At 44.2% G+C, this 20699-nt stretch overlaps 1 protein-coding gene across 14 annotated transcripts in view; it reads left to right on the top strand.

Moving 5' to 3' along the window:
* EGFL6 (EGF like domain multiple 6) overlaps window positions 1-20699 on the top strand; it is a 231127-nt gene that overhangs the window by 4361 nt on the left and 206067 nt on the right. The window lies entirely within an intron of this gene.

The following is a 20699-nucleotide window of genomic DNA, read 5'->3' as shown; positions in this document are numbered from 1 at the left end:
ATTCCCAGAATTCCATGGTGACAGAACATGAATATCCAAAGTAGCCTTTAGAGGTGCTGAGTGGCCTCGGCCTTCAGATTTACAGCTGCAGATGAGTTCAGAATGGAAGCACCACGTCAGCTTTCCTAGCAGCATTGAACCTTTCCCTTCAAACTTAGGGTGAACGGTTCATCCTGGCTTGCCTGAGTCTCTCCCTGTGTCAGCACTGAAAGTTCCACACCCTGGCAAACCTCTCAGTCCTAGGCAAACTGGAATGGTTGGTCACCCTACAAATGATAGACACATCCAATCTAGGGTACTCTGACAACCCAACGGATAGATATCAGAGAAGGAAAAGTTAGAGAGGTTGGAGAGGGGGAATTTTGTTCCTCTCTCAATAATAAAGTCCCATAGCAAAGCCCACTGAAACCAGAATAAAAGAGTTTCTATAAACATTGGATTTTCTCAGAATCAAGAGATTTTCTGCTCCTGATGTTATAGCACCCAAGCTGTCCAAAATGGTAGCCACTAGCTACATGTGATTACTGAGTACTTGAAATGTGCCATTAAAAAAAAAAAGTTATTTATTTGAGAGAGAGAGAGAAAAAAAAAAAGTACAAGCAAGGAGAAGCAGAGAGAGAAGCAGGTTCCCCTTGAGCAGAGAGCCTAATGTGGGGCTGAATCCCAGGACCCCGAGGTCATGACCCAAGCCAAAGGCAGATGCTTGACAGACCAAGCCACCCAGGTGCCCCTGAAATGTGCAATTGTGAATTGAAATGTGCTCGGAAAAAAAAAAAAAATCAGGTATAAAACAGCTGCTTGATTCGAAGATTTACCACCAAAAAAAGAAAATGTAAAGTCTCTCATTAATATGCTTTATATTGATTACTTGTTAAAACAATAATATTCTGGATATATTGAATTAAGTTAAATAGATTATTTTTTTTTAGTTAAATAGATTATTGAAGTTAATTTTACCAGGTTTTAAAAAAATTTCTTTTAATGTGGCCATGAAAAATTTTCATTACGTGTACCGCTTACTTTATGTTTCTGTTAGACAGTGCTCTTCTAAGAAGATAATTCTAGGGAGAATGTCTATTGAGAGGGGTTCTTTTTGTGTGCTACTGTTTACAAAACCAAGTTAAACGTTAATTAGTTAAAATTTTGCAAATCATGCTAAGGCCTTCGAGGAGGTTCTCAGTGGGAAGTGCATTGCCTTGTAGGCGTTGCCGTGGAGCTGTTTAAGGCAGAAATGCTGCCCAGAACACTCTCATGCTTTCTTGTGACCAGTGACTCCAGGCCAAGCTGCAGTGCATGTAAAAATAACCCCAATGAGTTCATTGTTCTGAACTTACGGCCAAATGGACTGCTGGCTCTTTCCATATAGTCTGAATCTTTTATGACCAAGGGATACAAAACACATTTTTAAAAGCAGTGATGAATGCAATCCAAGTCTTTTTTTTTTTTTTTTTAACTTGAGTATTGAGCAATTTTTGGCTCTCTAAAGATGGTAACGATGATGGTGCCTTATATTGGTATAAATTTTTATATTCTCCGAGTCCTTTACAGTTTTCCTTTTATTTCCATTTGAAAGTGACTGTATATCCCCGGGAGGCAATCTGAGCTGTTTGTGCACATTTCACGGTTGGGAACCCTCACAAGTCTTCTTAACTCTGCTTGGTGTTCTGTTGGCTACACCCGGTGTAGTGATGGAGCCAGACTCTACCCACTTGTGGAAGGCGGTCAGGCCCGTCTGCGCACAGCTCAGCGTCCCCGTCGTGTTGGTAGTGAAAACGCAGCCACTGTGTGAGAATCTCTAGCACAGCCACGGGCAAGTGCTACACATCAGAGTCGTTTATTTTGTCGTTTGCTTTGTTTCCTTCTGGACAGCCGGTTATTAAACATCTATTAGCTCACACCAGGTACTCCTCCAAGAACGAGCGCACGTTGGGATTAGAAGAGAGGTGTGAGAAATCAGGAATAAGGATACAGGGCCACTTGGGGGGCTAAGGGGTTGAGCATCTGCCTCTGGCCCAGGGCGTGATCCCGGGTTCTGGGATCGAGTCCTGCATTGGGCTCCCTGCGTGGGCCTGCTTCTCCCTCTGCCTGTGTCTCTGCCTCTCTCTCTCTGTGTGTGTGTTTGTCTCTCATGAATAAATAAACAAAATCTTAAAAAAAAAAAAGGAATAAGGATACAGATTCTCTGAGTTCCAGCACTGGATTCTATAGATACGATTCTTTTATTTTTTATTTTTATTTTTTTAAAGATTTTATTTATTCATGAGAGGCTCAGAGAGAGAGAGAAGCAGAGATATAGACAGGCTCCCCATGAGGAGCCCGACGCAGAACTCGATCCTAGGACCCTGGGATCAGGCCCTGAGCCAAAGGCAGACGCTCAAACACTGAGCCACCCAGGCACTGGAGATAAGATTTTTTTAAGGTAAAAAGAGTCCTGCCACCTACAGTTTGTGCTCTGTAAGAAAATGCTGCTGCTGCTGCTGCTTCACCTAGAAGAAGCAAAGGCAAACTCCTGTCAAGCTGAGCCTGCACTCCCCATGAGAAGATGGAAATCACCCTCCCAGCGACGGCACTAGTTGTTGGCTTCTGTCTTCTGGTGTTTGTCTCTCTCCCTCCCCACCCTCCTTTCTCTTCCTCTTCCTCTTTCTATTTATCTTTATCTGCCTTTGTGTGTGTGTGTGTGTGTGTGTGTGTGTCTTGTAAGGAGGAAGAATACATTTCTGAGCTCTTAGCTGAGCCCCTTGTGATGGAAAAACAGATCGAGAGAAACAAACAGAGGTTTCTTAACACATATACCTCACATACCCTAGAGAACCCCAGGGAAATATGAGCGACTCCCTGAGGTGGCTCAGAATTCAGGATTAAATTCTCTTTTCTATTAAGAGAAAGGGGAAGAGGGAGGGAGGCCTCTTAGGAAGGAGAGGAAATGATTTTTAGGAAAGACGAACAGGCCCTTAGAAGAAAAGATGGGCGATAAGACCACTTGGAACCAAGTTTGGGTGGGGCGTTGGCTTCTAGTGGCCTCTCCTGTGACCAGAGTCAGTCTTTTCTGGCTGATGAAACTCCCTGGATGGGAATTTACACAGTTGAGCTCCCTGTGGAAGATGCATTTATAGGCAGACAGGAGGCATTCAGAGAAAACCTCCCCCGGCATTTGCTGTTGTTCAGGTACCTACAGCTCAAAATCATCAATATCCCAAAGCAGCGTATTTGGGGGCAGTGTGTCTAGAACTCCTGCAGTCATATTTTGGGGTGACCCATTCTACTACCCTTCAGTCTCTGGCATCCATACACAAATACACCATTTTTACTACATAGGTTACTACTATGGGACAGAAGCTAGAAATCCCAGAAACCAAATAACACCCGTGCAATGCCTTCATCCAAAGAAAGCTAGGACCAAAATGCCTCATTTTCTTCAGTGGAAAAGAAATCAGGTACTAAATTCCCTGATGGGAGCAAACTCTTTGAAACTGGAAAAGAAAGGATACACTCACTGGATGTAAAAAACTGTATATACCTCAAATGAAATCACTTCAATCATGTGTGGTTGTTTCAAATCAAGCCCAGTTTTTTTTTCCAGTTACTTCATTATTTCCAAACAAGAGAGGCAGATTAGTTAATCACATACGAATTTCAGATTGTGCTTGCTAACGTTTGCTCTTGGCACTCACTTGAAAACAAGCGCCTGGAAGACAAATCTCTCTAAATGCGCACCTCTGGGCAGTCATTTTGCTTTAATTCATCTCGTCCTTCCCCACGCATCATTGAACTAAGCAAAAAGCTTTCAGAATGGTTTTAACTCTAAATTTTGGTTAATTTTCAAGTTTGCATATTAGCTTGGAAATCAGTTGGTGCCAAAAAATAAAAAAGAGCCAAGAACCACACCAAACCGTGTGCCTTTGGTCCATAAAAGTATGGCCAGATGTTGTTTTATCACAGTGCTTCTGTGTATGTGTTATTAAAGAAAAGTGGATATTAAAAAATTAGGAAGCTTTTGAGAAAAATACAGATGTGGGGGTTTCCTTTAGGACTCAGAAGCTGTCGCAATGGGCAGGCACCCCCTCAAAGCAAGAGTAAGTAGAGCTTTACTCATTTATGTTACTTGTCTGCCTCAGAGAGTCATGTTTGCAACCCTGCAGCAGAACCAAAAAAAGCCATCTTATCGCCCTAAACTGATAAGAAGTAGAGGCATAAGTCACAGCATGTCACTTTATAGATTTTTAAAGACCTTCTATAGTCAGTGGCTTTTGTTTGCAGCAGGCCACTCGAACCCAGCAACGATTACGGTTATGAGTCCACTGCCCCCACTACCTTCTCTGAAATCAAAAAGTTCTGCAAGACAAGAGCTTTCTTGTAACTCCTTTGGTGGCAGCCCCTGACGCGAACTGATGGGAGGCTGCGTATTGTCTTTATTTTTCCCAGTTAACATGAACGTCTGTGCGCGTAGCTGCAGAAATCTGAATGCATTTGACTCTATGGTGTTGCCCCTGACCCTATGGATGGTGTCGGTAATATACAGCCCAGGCATGTGACATTTAAAAAATCCTGCAGTCCAAGCCTATCTAGCCCTGGAAGTTTCTGACCAGGGCCTTGAGATCTAAACAGATAAAGCGCTTGGAGCAGTGTCATCATTTAGGAAGTGCTGGATAACCGATTGCTATTAAACAATTAGAATGACAATGTTCTCGGTTGTTAAGGAATTGATAGGTAGGGAACCGGAGTCAGAAATGTACAAATGGCAGTATTGTGGCTGGACCTGGAATACGCTGGCCAATGGTGGCTCCTTGGTGGCAGCAAGAGGGAAGGGGTTTTAAGCATAAGGTGGTCTAATATTGCATTTCAAGTTGCTTGCTCTACTGATCTGTGATGGAATCAGCACACACACATGCACACACACACACATGCACACACTGCTATTGCTCAAAGCATTTAGTAAAGTCTATTATAAATAGAACCTTGAGACCTTGAGTTGGGAGCACTGCTTGGGTGGAAAAGGAAAGAGGGTCTGTAGGACCACCCAGTGCAGAAGGAAGTGGCCATGAGCAGGGGTGAATAGCCAAGCCAGGCCATGCATTAGACAGAGTCAGGAGGGCTAAAAGGGAGGGCTAAAATTATGTGTGAACTTTCACTTCAGTCTCATAAAGCAAGGTGGAAGTGTAGGGGACTTCTCAGTGCTGACACTTGGGTTGTTCATGCAAATAGCATCATTTCACAACTGATGTCACCAATGGGCAGAAAAATTTTAATATCCCTGCCTTACTGCACTGAAGGACCAACCCCCCTTCCTTAGGGCTTTGAAAGCACTGTAAACATAATACTAACCTGTGTTACAAATATTTGTGTTAGATATGTATTTGTATATGTGTATGTCTATATATTTTATTTTTTGTTTATTTTTATATTTTTATATATTTTTATTATTTTTAAAAATATATTTTAATATGTGTGTATATGGTCCATATTTTTTTCTTCTCTGGACTAGGAAAAATTTCTCAAGGCATTTCTCTCAAAATGCCAAGAGCATTTTTCACAAAACTAGAACAGATAATCCTAAAATTTGTATGGAACCACAGAAGACCCCAAATATCTAAAGGAATCCTGAGAAAGAAGAGCAAAGCTGGAAGTATCCCAATCCCAGATTTCAAGATAGGCTACAAAGCTATAGTAATCAAAACAGTATGGTATTGGCACAAAATGGACACATAGATCAATAGAACATGATAGGGAATCCAGAAATAAACCCACGCTTATGTGATCAATTAATCTACAACAAAGGAGGAAAGACTATCCAATGGGAAAAATACAATCTCTTCAACAAATGGTGTCGGGAAAACTAGACCACTTTCTAACATCATGCACAATATAAACTCAAAATGGATGAAAGACGGGCAGCCCAGGTGGCTCAGCAGTTTAGCGCCGCCTTCAGCCCAGAGCCTGATCCTGGAAACCTGGGATCGAGTCCCACGTCGGGCTCCCTGCCTGGAGCCTGCTTCTCCCTCTGACTGCGTCTCTGCCTCTCTCTCTCTCTCTCTCCTATCTGTGTATTCTCATGAATAAATAAATAAAAATCTTTAAAAAACAAAAAAAGGATGAAAGACCTAAATATGAGACCTGAAACCATACAATTCCTAGAAGAGAGCTCAGGCAGTAATTTCTCTGACTTCAGCTATAGCACCGTTTTTCTAGATGTATCTCCTCTGGCAAGGGAAGCAAAAGCCAAAATAAACTATTGAGACTACACACACACACACACACACACACACACACACACACACACAGAAAAAAGCTTTTACAGACAGAAAGAAACCATCAACAAAACAAAAAGTCAACCTACTGAGTAGGAGAAGGAATTTGCAAATGATATTTCCAATAAGGGGTTAATACCTAAAATATATGAAGAACTTACACAAATTAAACACAAAAAACCCCCAAACAATCCAATTAAAAAAATGGGCAGAGGACCAGAATAGACATTTTTCCAAAGAAGACATCCAGATGGCCAACAGGCATGTGAAAAGATGCTCAACATCACTCATCATCAGGGAAATGCGAATCAAAACCACAATGAGATTATCACACCAGTTAGAATGACTAAAATAAAAATGACAAGAAATAACAAGTATTGGCAGGGGTGTGGAGAAAATGGAACCCTCGTGCGCTGTTGGCGGGAATGTAAATTGGTACAGACAGTGTGGAAAATAGTATAGTGGCTTCTCAAAAAGCTAAAAATAGAAATACCATATGATCCAATAATTCCACTACTGGGTATTTATCCCCCCCCAAAACGAAAATACTGATTTGAAAAGATACATGCACCCCTATGTTTACTGCATTATTTACAATAGCCACTATGGAAGCAGCGTAAGTGTCCATCAATGGATGAATGGATAAGGAAAATGTGGCAGGCACACACACACGCCACACAATAAAATATTATGCAGCCACTAAAAAGGAGGAGATCACGTCATTGAGACAAAACGGATGGACCTAGACGGCATTATGCTACATGAAATAAGTCAAACTGAGGAAGACAAATACCATAAGACAATACCATACCAAATACCATTTCACTCATAAGTGAATTTAAAAAGAAAAAAGAGGAACGCCTGAGTGGCTCAGCGGTTGAGTGTCTGTCTTTGGCTCAGGTCATGATCCCAGGGTCCAAGGTTCGAGGCCCATATCGGGCTCCCTGTGGGAAGCCTGCTTCTCCCTCTGCCTATATCTCTGCCTCTCTCTGTGTCTGTCATGAATAAATTAATGAAATCTTTAAAAATAAATAAATAAAAAGAAAAAAAAAGGAAAACAAAAAGCAGAATCAGACCTATAAATATAGACAACAAACCAATGGTTGCCAGAGTGGAGAGATGTGGGGAGTTGGGCAAAATGGGTGAAGGGGGAGAGGGGGCCACAGGCCTCCAGTTATGAAATGAGTAAGTTGTGGGAATAAAGGGCACAGCATAGGGAATACAGTCAATAATATTATAATAATGCTATAACATAATAGTAGCTATGCGGTGAGCATGGCATGATGTATAAACTTGTCAAATCACTAAGTTGTATACCTGAAACTAATGTAACATTGTGTGTCCACTATACTCAAAATCCCCATGCTCAGGGATCCCTGGGTGGCGCAGCAGTTTAGCGCCTGCCTTTGGCCCAGGGCGTGATGCTGGAGACCCGGGATCGAATCCCACGTCGGGCTCCCGGTGCATGGAGCCTGCTTCTCCCTCTGCCTGTGTCTCTGCCTCTCTCTCTCTCTCCCTGACTACCATAAATAAATAAAAATTAAAAAAAAAAAATAAACCCAGAGACTCTGAAGCCACCAAGCCAAGTAAAAATGTCCTATCACCTTACTTCGCCCTCCTCTTGCAAATGGAGAAGGTAGAGAACAAAGAGAGCAGAAATTGACCTCCAGTAGCAGGTGGCATCCACCAACTACAAAGCCTAGCTCAGGGGAGAAGGGGGACAAGGAATCCTACTTTAAAAAAAAAAAAAAATCCCCATGCTCAATGATGGCAAAAGAAAAAAAAATTTCTCAAGGCAGAGACAATTTCATCATTGACTTGTCACTTCGGAATCTCATGCTATGCCCAGAAGACACTCAATGTTTGTTGAACACCTTACAAAGTCAGCTTGACTTGGCTCATCTTCATTTCAATCTGCCTCCTCCGCAAGGAGCAGAAGGAAACTCTAGCCCCTGAAGGACCGAGGTCCTCTCCAGGTGGTCATGGGCTGGGCCACATAATTCAAGCTGAAACTGCCCGAGCAGCTCCCCGAGGCCCCAGATGGTTGGGTCAGTCCCATCTTATCCTATAAAATAGCTCCAGAAGCCATGGGCCTCTCTTTTAGAGTCTTCAGCTCGGATGACTACCCACTCAGATGGTTTCCTTGGCTCTTCCTCTGTTTCATTTGAGTCTCTCTCTTGCTATAGCTCCACCTTTATCCCTCCTTCCCCTTAAGAACTTTCTTTAACCTTCTTCTGTTTCTTTTGTCCCTGTTACATCTCCTCCACTCTTACTTAGTCTCTTTGCTTATAGTTCCTGGTCCAGTCCATCTCCAAATCAATATTCATTCATTCATTCATTCATTCAGTAGTTTATGTACCAAGTATTCAGCACCCACTATATGCTAATGAAAAGAAGAAAAGCAGGGGCACCTGAGTGGCTCAGTCTCTTAAATGTCTGCCATCGGCTCAGGTCATGATCTCAGGGTCCTGGGATTGAGCCCCACGTGTCTGGCTCCCTGCTCAGCAGGGAGCCTGCTGCTCCCTCTCCCTCTGCCCCTTCTCATGCTCGTGTTCTCTCTCTTGCTCGCTCACAATCTCTCTCTCAAATAAATAAATAAAATCTTTAAATTAAAAAAAGAGCAAAAGGCAGACCTGGTCCCTACTTTCATGGAATTTATGATTTCATGAGGGATTCAAGCCTTAATCAAATAAATATGTAAATAGGCATATGGTTGCAAACCTAAGAAGGCATATATATAACCAACGAAGCTGACCTAGACCCTCTGGGGCTAGGCTTGCTTGAGGAAATGCCATGTGTGCCGACCCATGAAGGGTAACTAGGCACTAGGGGAGGAGAAAGGGCAGGGGGTTCCAGGTGAAGGGAAGACTGTTTTTAAGGCCTTGCAACAGGCAGGAGAAAAGCATGAAAAAGGAACAGACCAAGGCAGCCCAGGTAGCTCAGCAGTTTAGCGCCGCCTTCAGCCCAGGGTGTAATCCTGGAGACCCGGGATCGATCCCGCTTCGGGCTCCCTGCATGGAGCCTGCTTCTCCCTCTGCCTGGGTCTCTGCCTCTCTCTCTCTCTCTGTGTCTCTCATGAACGAATAAATAAAATCTTTAAAAAAAAAAAAAAAGAACAGACCAATCAGTGTGGTAACAACCCAGACAGTGGGACAATGAGGAAATAGGGGCCAGACGCCACTGGGTCTTATCATCCTGGTAAGAATTAACACAAATGAGAAATGTCAAATGCACCACAGAAGAGAGTACAACTGTAACACACATATTATTACTGAGCAGCACTACTCACTTCAAAAGGGAGAATTACTCGAGAACAGAAATGCATTTTATGTATGTTTTCTGTGTAATTACGACAGATTCGCTTCCCTCCTGGTGCGAAGGGGTATTCTAGAAAATTATTGTCTAACTTGCTCTGAGAGTATTCTGGTTAGCTCTGGTGTGTTTGAAACACTCAGTGGAAAAAGGTTTAAAACCCACTCACCACCCCCTGTAAGTCAAATTGAGCTGAGCAGACTGTAAAATTACAGGCCCTAGCAAAACAGAGGCTCCATTCTAATTGCCTATTGATCAAAGAAGAGAAAGAGAATAAAAATAAGTGAGTTATTAGCATCTTTGCTAAAATAGTTTCTTTTCCTGATTGGAAGGTAATTATAACAAGATGAGGCATGAGCATTTTATATATGTAGCATGACTGTGGTGTGGTTTAGTGAAAATTGTAGCTGGAAGATGAACAAACCCACATTCCCTGGTGACTTGGCTCTGGACTGGTGATGATCAAGCTTTGAAATGCAATCCTTCCCCTTATAAAGACGTGTGGGGAGGAAATTCTGGCTGAAACATTGATCGCATTAAAGAATATTTGAATTTCGGAGTCTGCTAATTCTCTGTGCTGCTGGGGGTTAACATTTGGTGTTAGAGGCTGTTTTATTTATGGCAACATCTAGCTCGGCAAAGTGTGCACCTAGATCTTGCAAGTGGAGAACAAAGCTGTTCTAATTAATAAAGTGAAAGGGCAGGAAAAATCCTCGTGGATTATATTGCCTTTAGGAAAATGTTTTTCTTCCTAAAAATGTATCTGAAGTAAATTGTCTACGGTAAACTTTGTTCCTCCTTGGGAGACATGTTTTGTTCAAGAACTATTTTTGCCTCATTCCAGCGGAGGGTGTCCAATGAATGCCAAAGTCCATCCATTCCAGATTGTTCTACTAAGGCCCTCTGCCCTCCTGTAGTGTTATTTAAACTGAGAAAGCCCAATTTGAGGAAACTACTGTAGATTAGCATATTTTATCTATGGTTACCCAGGTGCAAAATGGTGACAGATCATAGGATTAAACCAAAGCATACGGATCAGGGAGGGGATTACCTGGGAAGTAGAGCTGACTGAGATTCATGCAGTAAATAATTAAGGCTCTGAGGATGGAAGGAGAAGGTAATTCTCATCTAAAGGTTCAACTGGAGAAGGATTTGTTTCCAAACTCACATAGTTATTGGCAGTGTGTGGTTCCTGTGGGGTTGCTGGGCTGAGGGCCTCAGTTGCTTGTGGGTTCTTAGCTGGGGGCTGCCCTCAGCTCCTCACTGTGTGGTCCTCTCCATATGACAGCATGCAAGCTGGCAGCTTACTTCTTCAAAGCCAGCAAGGGAGAGTCTCCTAGCAAGGCACATTAAAATCTTCTGTAACATAGTCATTTACGTATAATCCCATACATCCTGTCACCCTTGCTGTATTCTATTGCATAGAAACAAGCCACATGTACCTACACTCAAGGGGAGAGGATTATATAAGAGTGTGACTACCCTGAGCTGGAGATCTTGAGGCCCACCCTAGAATCTGTCTGGCTCAGGTGGCAAGGTTTGAGAAGCAAAACCTTAAGCTGTTAGTATCTTAGCTGTAACAGTATATCAGTCAAGAAACAGATTCAGTGCTGGTTCTATGTGCAGAGTACAAAAAGGCAGAAGTAAAGACTTTCCTTTCATGGGTCAAGACACAATCTATTTATAGGGGAACAGTTAACACTATGCCAACTTAAAAAAATAATAATTTTGTGTATCTGAATCCTTTTATTGAAAACATAAGAGCAACTGGAAAGGGTGCCTGGGTGTCTCAGTGGTTGAGCGTCAGCCTTTGGCTCAGGTCGTGATCCTGGGGTTTTGGGATCGGGTCCTGCATTGGGCTCTCCACATGAAGCCTGCTTCTCCCTCTGCCTGTGTCTCTGCCTCTCTCACTGTGTCTCTCATGAATAAATAAATAAAATCTAAAAAAAAAAAAAAAAAAAGAGCAGATGGAAAAGAAGGGCCTTGGCAATGCAAAAATGAGGGAAGCACAGAAGCTATAGGAAGGGTCTAGAATTGGTTGGAAAATGACTAAGAAAACAAAGAGGAGAGATACTCAGACTCATCTCCTCTCTGAAGATACAAGCATCCTGTTCCATCTCTAACTCTTAGATCCAATTCATCCCCTTGCCCAGATTTTGTCAGACTTCCATATTCTGATTCAGTGTTGTTCATCCATGTTGCGATGTTGCATGGTAGCTACTCACGTGGCCTCTGCTGCCCACTGCTTGACTCTGAACTCCCGTTCCATCCCTTATCAGTTGGGTAAGTATCCACACGCTGTGAATGCTACTGACTATAAAATAGGGTCATAAGAACACCTACTTCACAGAGCTGATGAAATAAGACAAGTTGCAACATGGAAAGTGCTTAGAACTGTGCCCAGACACAGTAAGTGCTTCATAAAGGAGAGCTACTGCTGTTGTTCTTTGAACCAGTATCGATTGGGTGTCTGTTATGGGTACAGTTAGACCACCTCTTTCATCAACCAATTTATCCTAGGACCACTTGCAGGTTTCATCATGTGTCTCCATATTTGACAACACCATTGTGATGGCCTCGGTAATGTAACACTTGGCCGTCTCAAACATTTTCTCTTATTAAAAAAAAAAAAAAAAAAAAACCTGACTCAGTAGATCATAAAGTTCTATATTGATCGAAAATTACTGTAATTCATTGCAACAGCACTTAATGGATGTGGTTCAACCAATTTATTCCTCCCCTCCTTACATTCAAGGAGAAAAAGTCAGATCTCCAGTCCTTTGTCTGTCATTAAGAGGTAGTCAGCATCTTTAGAATGCCTGGCCTAGAATGAAAATCTCTCTCATCCACCCTGGTAGCTACCCTTTCTGCCTTCTGACAGTGAAATTCAAGTACGTGTTTATCCTTCATTATCTGCCTCCCTTAAATTGTCAAACTAGACTCATAATGGTTCCAGTATTTTAAAAACATTTAGTTATAGTAACCCCTAGGGCCTAAGAAGGCCTTGCAATCTGAGGATTGTCACTCTGTTTGGGGGGCATGCATCTCCGACACAGCACCTTGCTGCTCAATCTGGTAGCTCTCAACTATGCTCTTCACTATATTTCTGTCTTTGCTTTACAAAATCCCTCACCTACTGCATTTCTGCAAAGATGAGTTTAAAGCAGTGCTTCTTGAACTTTATTTTTTTTTGTTTGTTTTGTTTTGCTTCTCGAACTTTAATGTGCACAGAGTCCCCTGGGGATCTTGCTACAGGGGATTCTGATCGGCTCCTCCAGATTCTGATTCAGTAGGTCTGAGGCGGCCCAAGATTCTGCATTTCTGACAAGCTCCCGGGTATCGCCCATTGCTGCAGGTCAAAGGACCACACTTTGAGTAGTAAGGATTTAAAGGACAGATGCCAAAACCGGCTACAAAACCAAACTGAAATGAGCCTCTTGAGAGATTCCAAACCATTCTCAACTGTGAAGTCTGTACTCAACGCTGAAATTCAACCCTGGCTGCTCTGTGAGTTGGCCTAACCGGAAGTGTCCTGTGGGTGATGGACCCTGAGAGAGTGTTGGCTTCATCTATAATCAGCCTTTTAAAGACAAAAGCTACTGTCGGGCCCAAGAGATTTCACCTCATATTTCTGGTTGTAGCAATTGGGTTTGGGTGGGGGGAGTAGGGGAGGGAGAAATTATATCGTCGATCTTCTGTTTATGCTCAGAAGAGAATATGCATCCTATCCCCCCAGCTCTGATCTTGAGGCTGTGTTTCCTGAGGGCATGTGTTTTTTCACCTTGTGCCAAGAGCAACAAATGACCACAGATGGGCCCAGAGATGGCTTTGATTGAGCTGTGGCCTTTCAGAGCCCATATAAAGTGGTTGAAAAAAAAGCCCTGTGAAATCAATGGGTTGAGCAATTTTGAAGCCAATTCCCGAAAATGGGAAAGAGATAATGACCGACATAGCCCGATCTCGATATGATTTGAGAAGAAAGGAGAACCCAGCAATCCCTTTGGATTTCCGTGCCACAAGCTTAGGTGCGTGTCCAAATCACTGGGAACTTTGAAACCACTGATGCTGGGGTCCTACCCCCCAGAGTCTGATATAACAGGCTAGGGTGGGCCCAGGTGGTTCTCTTGTGCAGCCAAGGCTGACAGTCACTGTTCTAGACCAGTGAGTCTCCAAACTGAGCATCCAGTTTACCTGGCAGCCTCTCTCTCTCTCTCTCTCTTTTTAAAGATTTTATCTATTCATGAGAGACACAGAGAGAGAAGCAGACACGGGCAGAGGGGGCTCCCCGTTGGGAGCCGGATGCGGGACCCGATCCCAGGACCCCTGGGATCACGACCTGAGCCGAGGGCAGATGCTCAACCACTGAGCCACCCAGGTGTCCAAGTGGCGGATGTTGTGCCCGAGATTACGAATCCGAGAAACCACCGAGGAGCCGACACCGATGCAAGCGCACGAGGGTTTATTTACAAGCTCGAGCCTGGGTCCAAGTGCACCCGACACAGCGGAGCAGGGCCTTGGACCCCGAGACTAAGAGGCGTAGCAGCTTTATAGGGACCAGTGGCCCATGGGATGCGCAGAAAGTTGCAGTCATGTCAGTCCACACGCAGGTGGCCGATTGAATTACATTTTACCCTAAAGTATCCATTTGAACTGGCCTATCACTGAGCCGATTTCCGATTAGGGTGTGCCCTGGGCTTGACACAAGGCGGGGGCAGCACAAAATGGAGTCAGTCCTGCTCTGCTTGTCCAGGGGTGGGGGATTTTTGTTAAATTTCCTGGGTCCCACAGCGGACTCTTGATTTCGGCTTAGGTCCTGAGCTCAGGGCCGTGGGGTTGAGCACCGCATCAGGCTCTGCACTGAGCGAGGTATCTGCTTCAGATTCTCCATCTCCTGGGGGTGCCTGGGATATTTGTTATTTGTTTAGGCCAGTGATTCTCAAAGTGTGGTCCCTGCCCCACAGCATCACCATCACGTGGAACTTGTTGGAAATGCAAATTTTCAGGCCCCACTTGAGATAAACTGTTCCAGAAACGCTGGAGGTGGAGCCCAGCAATCTGAGCAAGGGGATTTTGATACACGCTCAAGTTTGAGAACCGCTAGCATAGCACCCCGAGATTACAAAGCACATGCACTTCATTTAACCCGTAATCACAAGATGAAAACCTTAGCATCACTTTGTTCTCTGAGTTAATTCAGCACTAAGCTTCTGAACATATCAATTTATATGAAAATGTAAACAAATGGTACGACCTCCTAAAGGAATACTTTGGTTAATCCCAACAACCAGAGGTTGAAGGCAGGCACGAGTTAGAGCGGTGTCTCAAATGTTAGGGTAAGGACATCAAACGGAGGGGTCGTGAGGACACAGATTGCTGGGCTCTACCCAGAGTTCCTGATTCAGTAGCTCTGGGGTGGGGTCTGATGATTTGCACTTTTAACTCGGTCCCAGGTGCTGCTGCTGCTGCTCCTGGTCCAGGGACCACACTCTGAGAACTGAGGAGTTGAAGTATTATTACCTTTAGCCTTACATAAATAATGGACTTTCTTTCAAGCTCTGAGCATCTGGGAAGAGGAGTACACAGGGGTATGTGGTGGGTCTAATGAAGACTAGGCCTTTTTCATAAACCTTGGTCCCAGTGTGGGAGCAGAACAGAAAGGCTGAGGTGTTACTATGGGATTTGAAACTCCAGTTGCAAAATCCTCTGTTTCTTCTTACAGGTAACCAGATTCAAAATCAGAGCTAGCCGCGGGGGGCAAATTATTTTCCTCTCTGGGAAGCTGTAATTAGTGCTGACTTGACATTGCTCAGAAGCTCAAGCTGGCTCGAGTAGCTGTTGCAGATATAAAAACTGTGGAGCAGGAGAAGTTAAAAGGAACAGGCCTTGAGAGGCCTACAGCATCCTGGCAATGGGAATCCAAAGACACTTTGAAAGTAGAAAGCCAAAAGTTCACAGGAATGGAGAGGGACAGCAGATGGGTCCCACGAGGGGAGCCCTTCTGGAGCTCATGTGTTTCCTATTGTCTTCACTGCTCCCTATCCTGCGAACCTGCTGCTCTGGTATCCTTCGGTGTGGTTGACAAGTTTTCTCTGTGTCTCTCAGCTCGGCTTTCCTTTGTGTTCCCTTCATTCTCAGGTGTGCTCTTGGTGGCCACAAGAGTTCCTAGGTTGACGTCTTTGCAGCTCAGCGACCTCAACCCAAAAGAACTTCTCTTTCCCACTCATTGAAATCCGAGTCCAGGGATTGGCTCCGGTGGGATTGGCTCTGGTCTATGCCTTTCCCCAGATCATTCACTCCCGTGAATGGGATCTTCCGGGATTGCCCCTGGTTGCTCTGGATGGTGTCACCCTTACGCAAACCCCCTCAGGCTGGGAGTGGCAAGGGTATGGTCCCTAGAAGACAACCAGGGGAAGGGGAGCTAGGAGGTACCACCACAGGGGTCCACTTCAGCCTCTCTTCGTTGGGGAGTGGGGCACGACCACTTTCTTGAGAATCAGGAGCGGAGTGTCATATACTAGGCTTCATTTTTAGCATCCTCAGGTTGTGCAGAGGGTCTTGAATGGCAAAAGAATGAGAAAGAGCTTGAGCATTTCTGTTGCTAGTGGAGACCTAATGGCAAGGTTTTGGAACCACATGATGGTGTAACAGAGTAATGTATTTTGATGGAATTGATTGAATTTGTTTTATAAGGAAACTTGAGAAGCAGGGGAACCATTTAAGGGACTATTGAGACAGGACAGAAGTAGGGTGACATGAAAAGGGGCTTGGAAGCTGATGGGAGGAAATGCAGCTGGTAGGCAATGTCTTAACTCTAGGAAGTTGGAAGACCTGTTAGGGACAGATGTCAACTGCATGCATTCACTGCCCTGGGCTGGAGTTGATAGGCTGAGTGTTTAGATCTTCCTCGCGTGGCTGAGAGAGCCACCACTGAACCAGGTTCTGCTCCTCGGCCTGCCATGGGCACTGGTGCTCCCTGACACCCCCAAACTCCCATCCCCTCTTCCTGCTTCTTGGCCTGGGCTCAGTGTGGATCACTGATTTGTGCTTCTGTTACATTTCTGCCCTGCAGAGATGTTTACCTTATTTTGAGTATGGCTGTATGTTTTTTTTTTAATATTTTATTTATTTATTCATGAGAGACAGAGAGGCAGAGACACAGGCAGAGGGAGAAGCAGGCTCCATGCAGGGAGCCTGACATGGGACTTGATCTCGGGACTCCAGGATCATGCCCTGAGCCAAAGGCAGTGCTAAACCACTGAGCCCCCCGGGCTGCCTTGTTTTTTTTTTTTTTTTTAATATTTATTTATTTATTTATGATAGACACACAGAGAGAGAGAGAGAGGCAGAGAGACACAGGAGGAGGGAGAAGCAGGCTCCATGCCGGGAGCCTGACGTGGGACTTGATCCCGGGACTCCAGGATCACACCCTGGGCGAAAGGCAGGCACCAAACCACTGAGCCACCCAGGGATCCCCTGCCCTGTTTTTTAATATTAGTTTTGTCTTTCACTTGATGTGAAATGTTTGGAACTGAGTCTTCAAACTGTAAACCCAAAGGCTGCCCACTTGTTCCAGTTCTGGCTGCCCACTGTTTCCTGCACCTTTCAATAGTAAAGGGAAAAGTAAAAACAAACAAACAAACAAAAACAACTACAAACCCCCCCAAAAAAACCTCCACCCCCCCCAAAAAAACCCCAACAATTTACTTTATAAAAAATACAGTTGTACAACTTATTTTATACATATAAGTTTAAAGAATACTCTGGTTAGAACCAGAGCTGTAACAGGTGATGTTAAAGTAATTTTCAAAGTGTTCTTTATGAATTGTGAATAATTACGCCGACAGTGTAACAGGAGGACACAGAGAATTTGACTATAAATACGAAAACCTTATGCTTTTCATTAGTGGAGGAATGAAATCAGTGTAGGGCGTCCTGGGAGGGCAGGGACAGGTGCCAATCGATACCACCACTGAATTTGTTGGTTTTATCATCATTCAGGAGTGGGCCTCACTTTGTGATTTTCAGATGTCTGCTACAAGGGACAGAGTCCTAGATGTGCCGATAGTGCACAACTGTCGTCCTGTCGTCTTCCCATTAATGCCTTTGGCTTTTGCTGTCTGGTTCCACAAGATGCCTGCGTGGGTGAGCCTAAATGGAGGAGAAAACTGGATAGGTTATGTCGTGGGTGTACTTTTGCAAATGTGGTATTTCAGCAGCCTGGAGAATTACCAAGGCAAAAGAGATGACTCTGCAGGCAAATTTAATTACTTCTAAAGAACAAGCAATTCCAAATTCCAAGTCTCAGATGAGGTTCTTATCGACTTTCTCAGGTGTTTAAACAGGTTACTTTCCCTTGGAAATCTTAGCTTAGGGGAAAGAATTAGAGCTGATTTAGAGTTTCTCTCAGTGTTTTTTAAATTATAGAGGCACTAGAGGCTTACAAAAATTATTCAAAACAGTCGTTTAGAAATTATAAAATGCAAGCCTTCAGCTTGAGGAATTCATCCCTCATCTCACTTTCTAGGGTAGCTTGTTAAAAGAGCTTTCAGTCCATTTTCTGTGAATACATCTATATCTATAATTATATCTACAGCTGTGGCAGTGCTTCTCAACCGGATGTGATTTTGCCCCCCAGACACTTGACAATGTCTGGAGACGTTTTTGGTTGTCACAGGAGGGGAGGCACTACTGGTGTCTAGAGTGTGGAGGCCAGGGATGCTGCTGAATGGCTCACAATGCACAGGATGGCCCCTGCCACAGTGAATCATATGGCCCAAAATGTCAAGAGCGTCACCCTTGAGAAACGCTAATCTACAGGTTTTCTTTTTTCTTTTTTTAAGATTATTTATTTATTTATATATTTGTTTTAAGATTTATTTTATTTATTCATGAGAGACAGAGAGATAGAGAGAGAGACAGAGACACAGACAGAGGGAGAAGCAGGCTCCATGCAGGGAGCCCAATGTGGGACTCCATCCCGGGTCTCCAGGATCACACCCCGGGTGAAAGCGACACTAAACTGCTGAGCCACCGGGGCTGCCCTATTTATTTATTTATTCATGAGACAGAGAGAGAGAGAGAGGGGCAGAGACACAGGCAGAGGGAGAAGCAGGCTCCATGCAGGGAACCCGATGTGGGACTCAATCCCGGGTCTCCAGGATCACACCCTGAGCCAAAGGCAGACGCTCAACCGCTGTGCCACCCAGGCATCCCTACAGGTCTTCTTCATACAAAAAACTTGAGAGGAAGATGGTGGCAGACTAGGAGGACCCTAGGTTCGTCTCACCCCATGAACACAACTAGGTAACTACCAAATCATCCTAATGCCTCACAAATCGACCTGAAGACTGCCAGACCGAATCCACAACTACAGGTAGAGAAGAGGCCACATGGAAGAAGGTAGGAAGTATGGAGATGTGGTTTAGGGAGATATGGATCACAGGTGCTGCAGAAGGGAGGAAGACTTGGTTACAGAGAAGGGGGAGAGAGAGAGGAGCACACAGGGGAACCCACAAGGAGAACTTTTCTCCAAAGCCATTGGCTTGGAAAACAAGTGAGGCTTATAGCCTGGAGTTTTAAAGGTCAGCAGGCTTGGCTGGGTTAGAGCCCAGAGGGCACTGGGCTGCTCCTGGAGAGAAGACAGGCAACCCAGGGGCAGACAGCATGGAAACAGTGAGCCGAAGAACTCCTGGGGCACACAGGGAAGAGGAGAGATTATTTGCTGTTCTCAGAGCACATCCCTAGAGGCAGCATTCATGGAGATGGCTCTCCAGGGACAAAGGAGCTGGCTGGCGCCATTTCCCTCTCCTGACCCTCAGCATCAACACAGAGCCACCTGCAGGAAGCACTGTAGTGCAGAAACTGGCTGCCTAATTTACTTACACCAAGCCCCACCCCCTGCACTCTGGCAGAATTACCCTCTCAGTCAAATTTGCCTCAATCCCAGCATGGTGGGCCCCTCCCTGAGAAGACCAGCACAAACCCCTGCCCACACCATGTTTCCCAACTAGAGAGTCCTACAGGGTCCCAGGTCTGGTGGAGTTGGTGTCAGATCTCATTCCACACGCGTATTAGAGCACACCTATTTAAAACTCACCACATTCAAGCCAGGGACCAAACATTGCCCAAGTAGGCAAGGAGAACCTCTGCAGATGACTGCCTAAAGGATAGAGCAGCCAAAACACAACAGCAGAGCACACACAGTACACACCGGAGACACTTCCTGAAGTGCCAGGCCCTGGGCACTACATGACCTCTTCTTCATAAAGCCAGTACTTGCAGGAGCAGGAGGCATAACTGGTTTTTCCAACACAGAGAAAAAGGCATAGGCTTAGACAAAATGCCAAGATGGAGAATTTTACCCCAAATGAAAGAACAAGACAAGGCCATGGCCAGAGATCTAAGTGAAACAGATATAAGTAACATGCCTGATGGAGAATTCAAAGCAATGATCATAAGGATACTCACTGGGCTTGAGAAAAGAATAGAGGACCTTAGTGAGACCATTACCACAGAGATAAAATAGTTAAAGAATTAATCAGAGATGAAGAATGCAATAAATGAGATTGGAAGTAGACTTGATGCTTTGAACAGCAGGCCAGCAGAAGCAGAGGAATTAGTGATCTAGAAAACAAAAAATAATGGAAAATACTGAAGCTGAACAAAAGAGAGGAATTATGCAACACGAGAATAGACTTAGGAAATTCAGTGACTCTATCAAACGTAATGACATTCATATTATAGGAGTCCCAGAAGAAGAAGAGAGGAAAAAGGGGGCCGAAAATTTATTTCAAGAAATAATAGCAGAAAATTTCCGTAATCTGGGGGAAGGAAACAGGTATCTAGATCCAGGAGGCAAGCATAACTCCCATAAAAATCAACAAAAGGCGACTAACACCAAGACATATTGTAACTGAATTTGCAGAAGATAGCGATAAAGAAAAATTCTTAAAAGGAGCAGGACAAACAAAGTCTTTAGCTTACAAGGGAAAACCCATAAGGCTAGCTGGAGATTTCTTAACAGAAACTTGGCAAACCAGAGAGAGTGGCATGATCTCTTCAAAGTTCTGAATGGGAAAAATCTGCAGCCAAGCATACTCTATCCAATAAGGCTATCATTCAGAATAGAAGGGGAGATAAAGA

This window comes from Canis aureus, chromosome X (assembly GCF_053574225.1).
Source record: "Canis aureus isolate CA01 chromosome X, VMU_Caureus_v.1.0, whole genome shotgun sequence".
NCBI classification, from domain to species: domain Eukaryota; kingdom Metazoa; phylum Chordata; class Mammalia; order Carnivora; family Canidae; genus Canis; species Canis aureus.
Note: the sequence above shows the minus strand (reverse complement) of the source record. Positions and strands in the feature narration are given on the sequence as shown.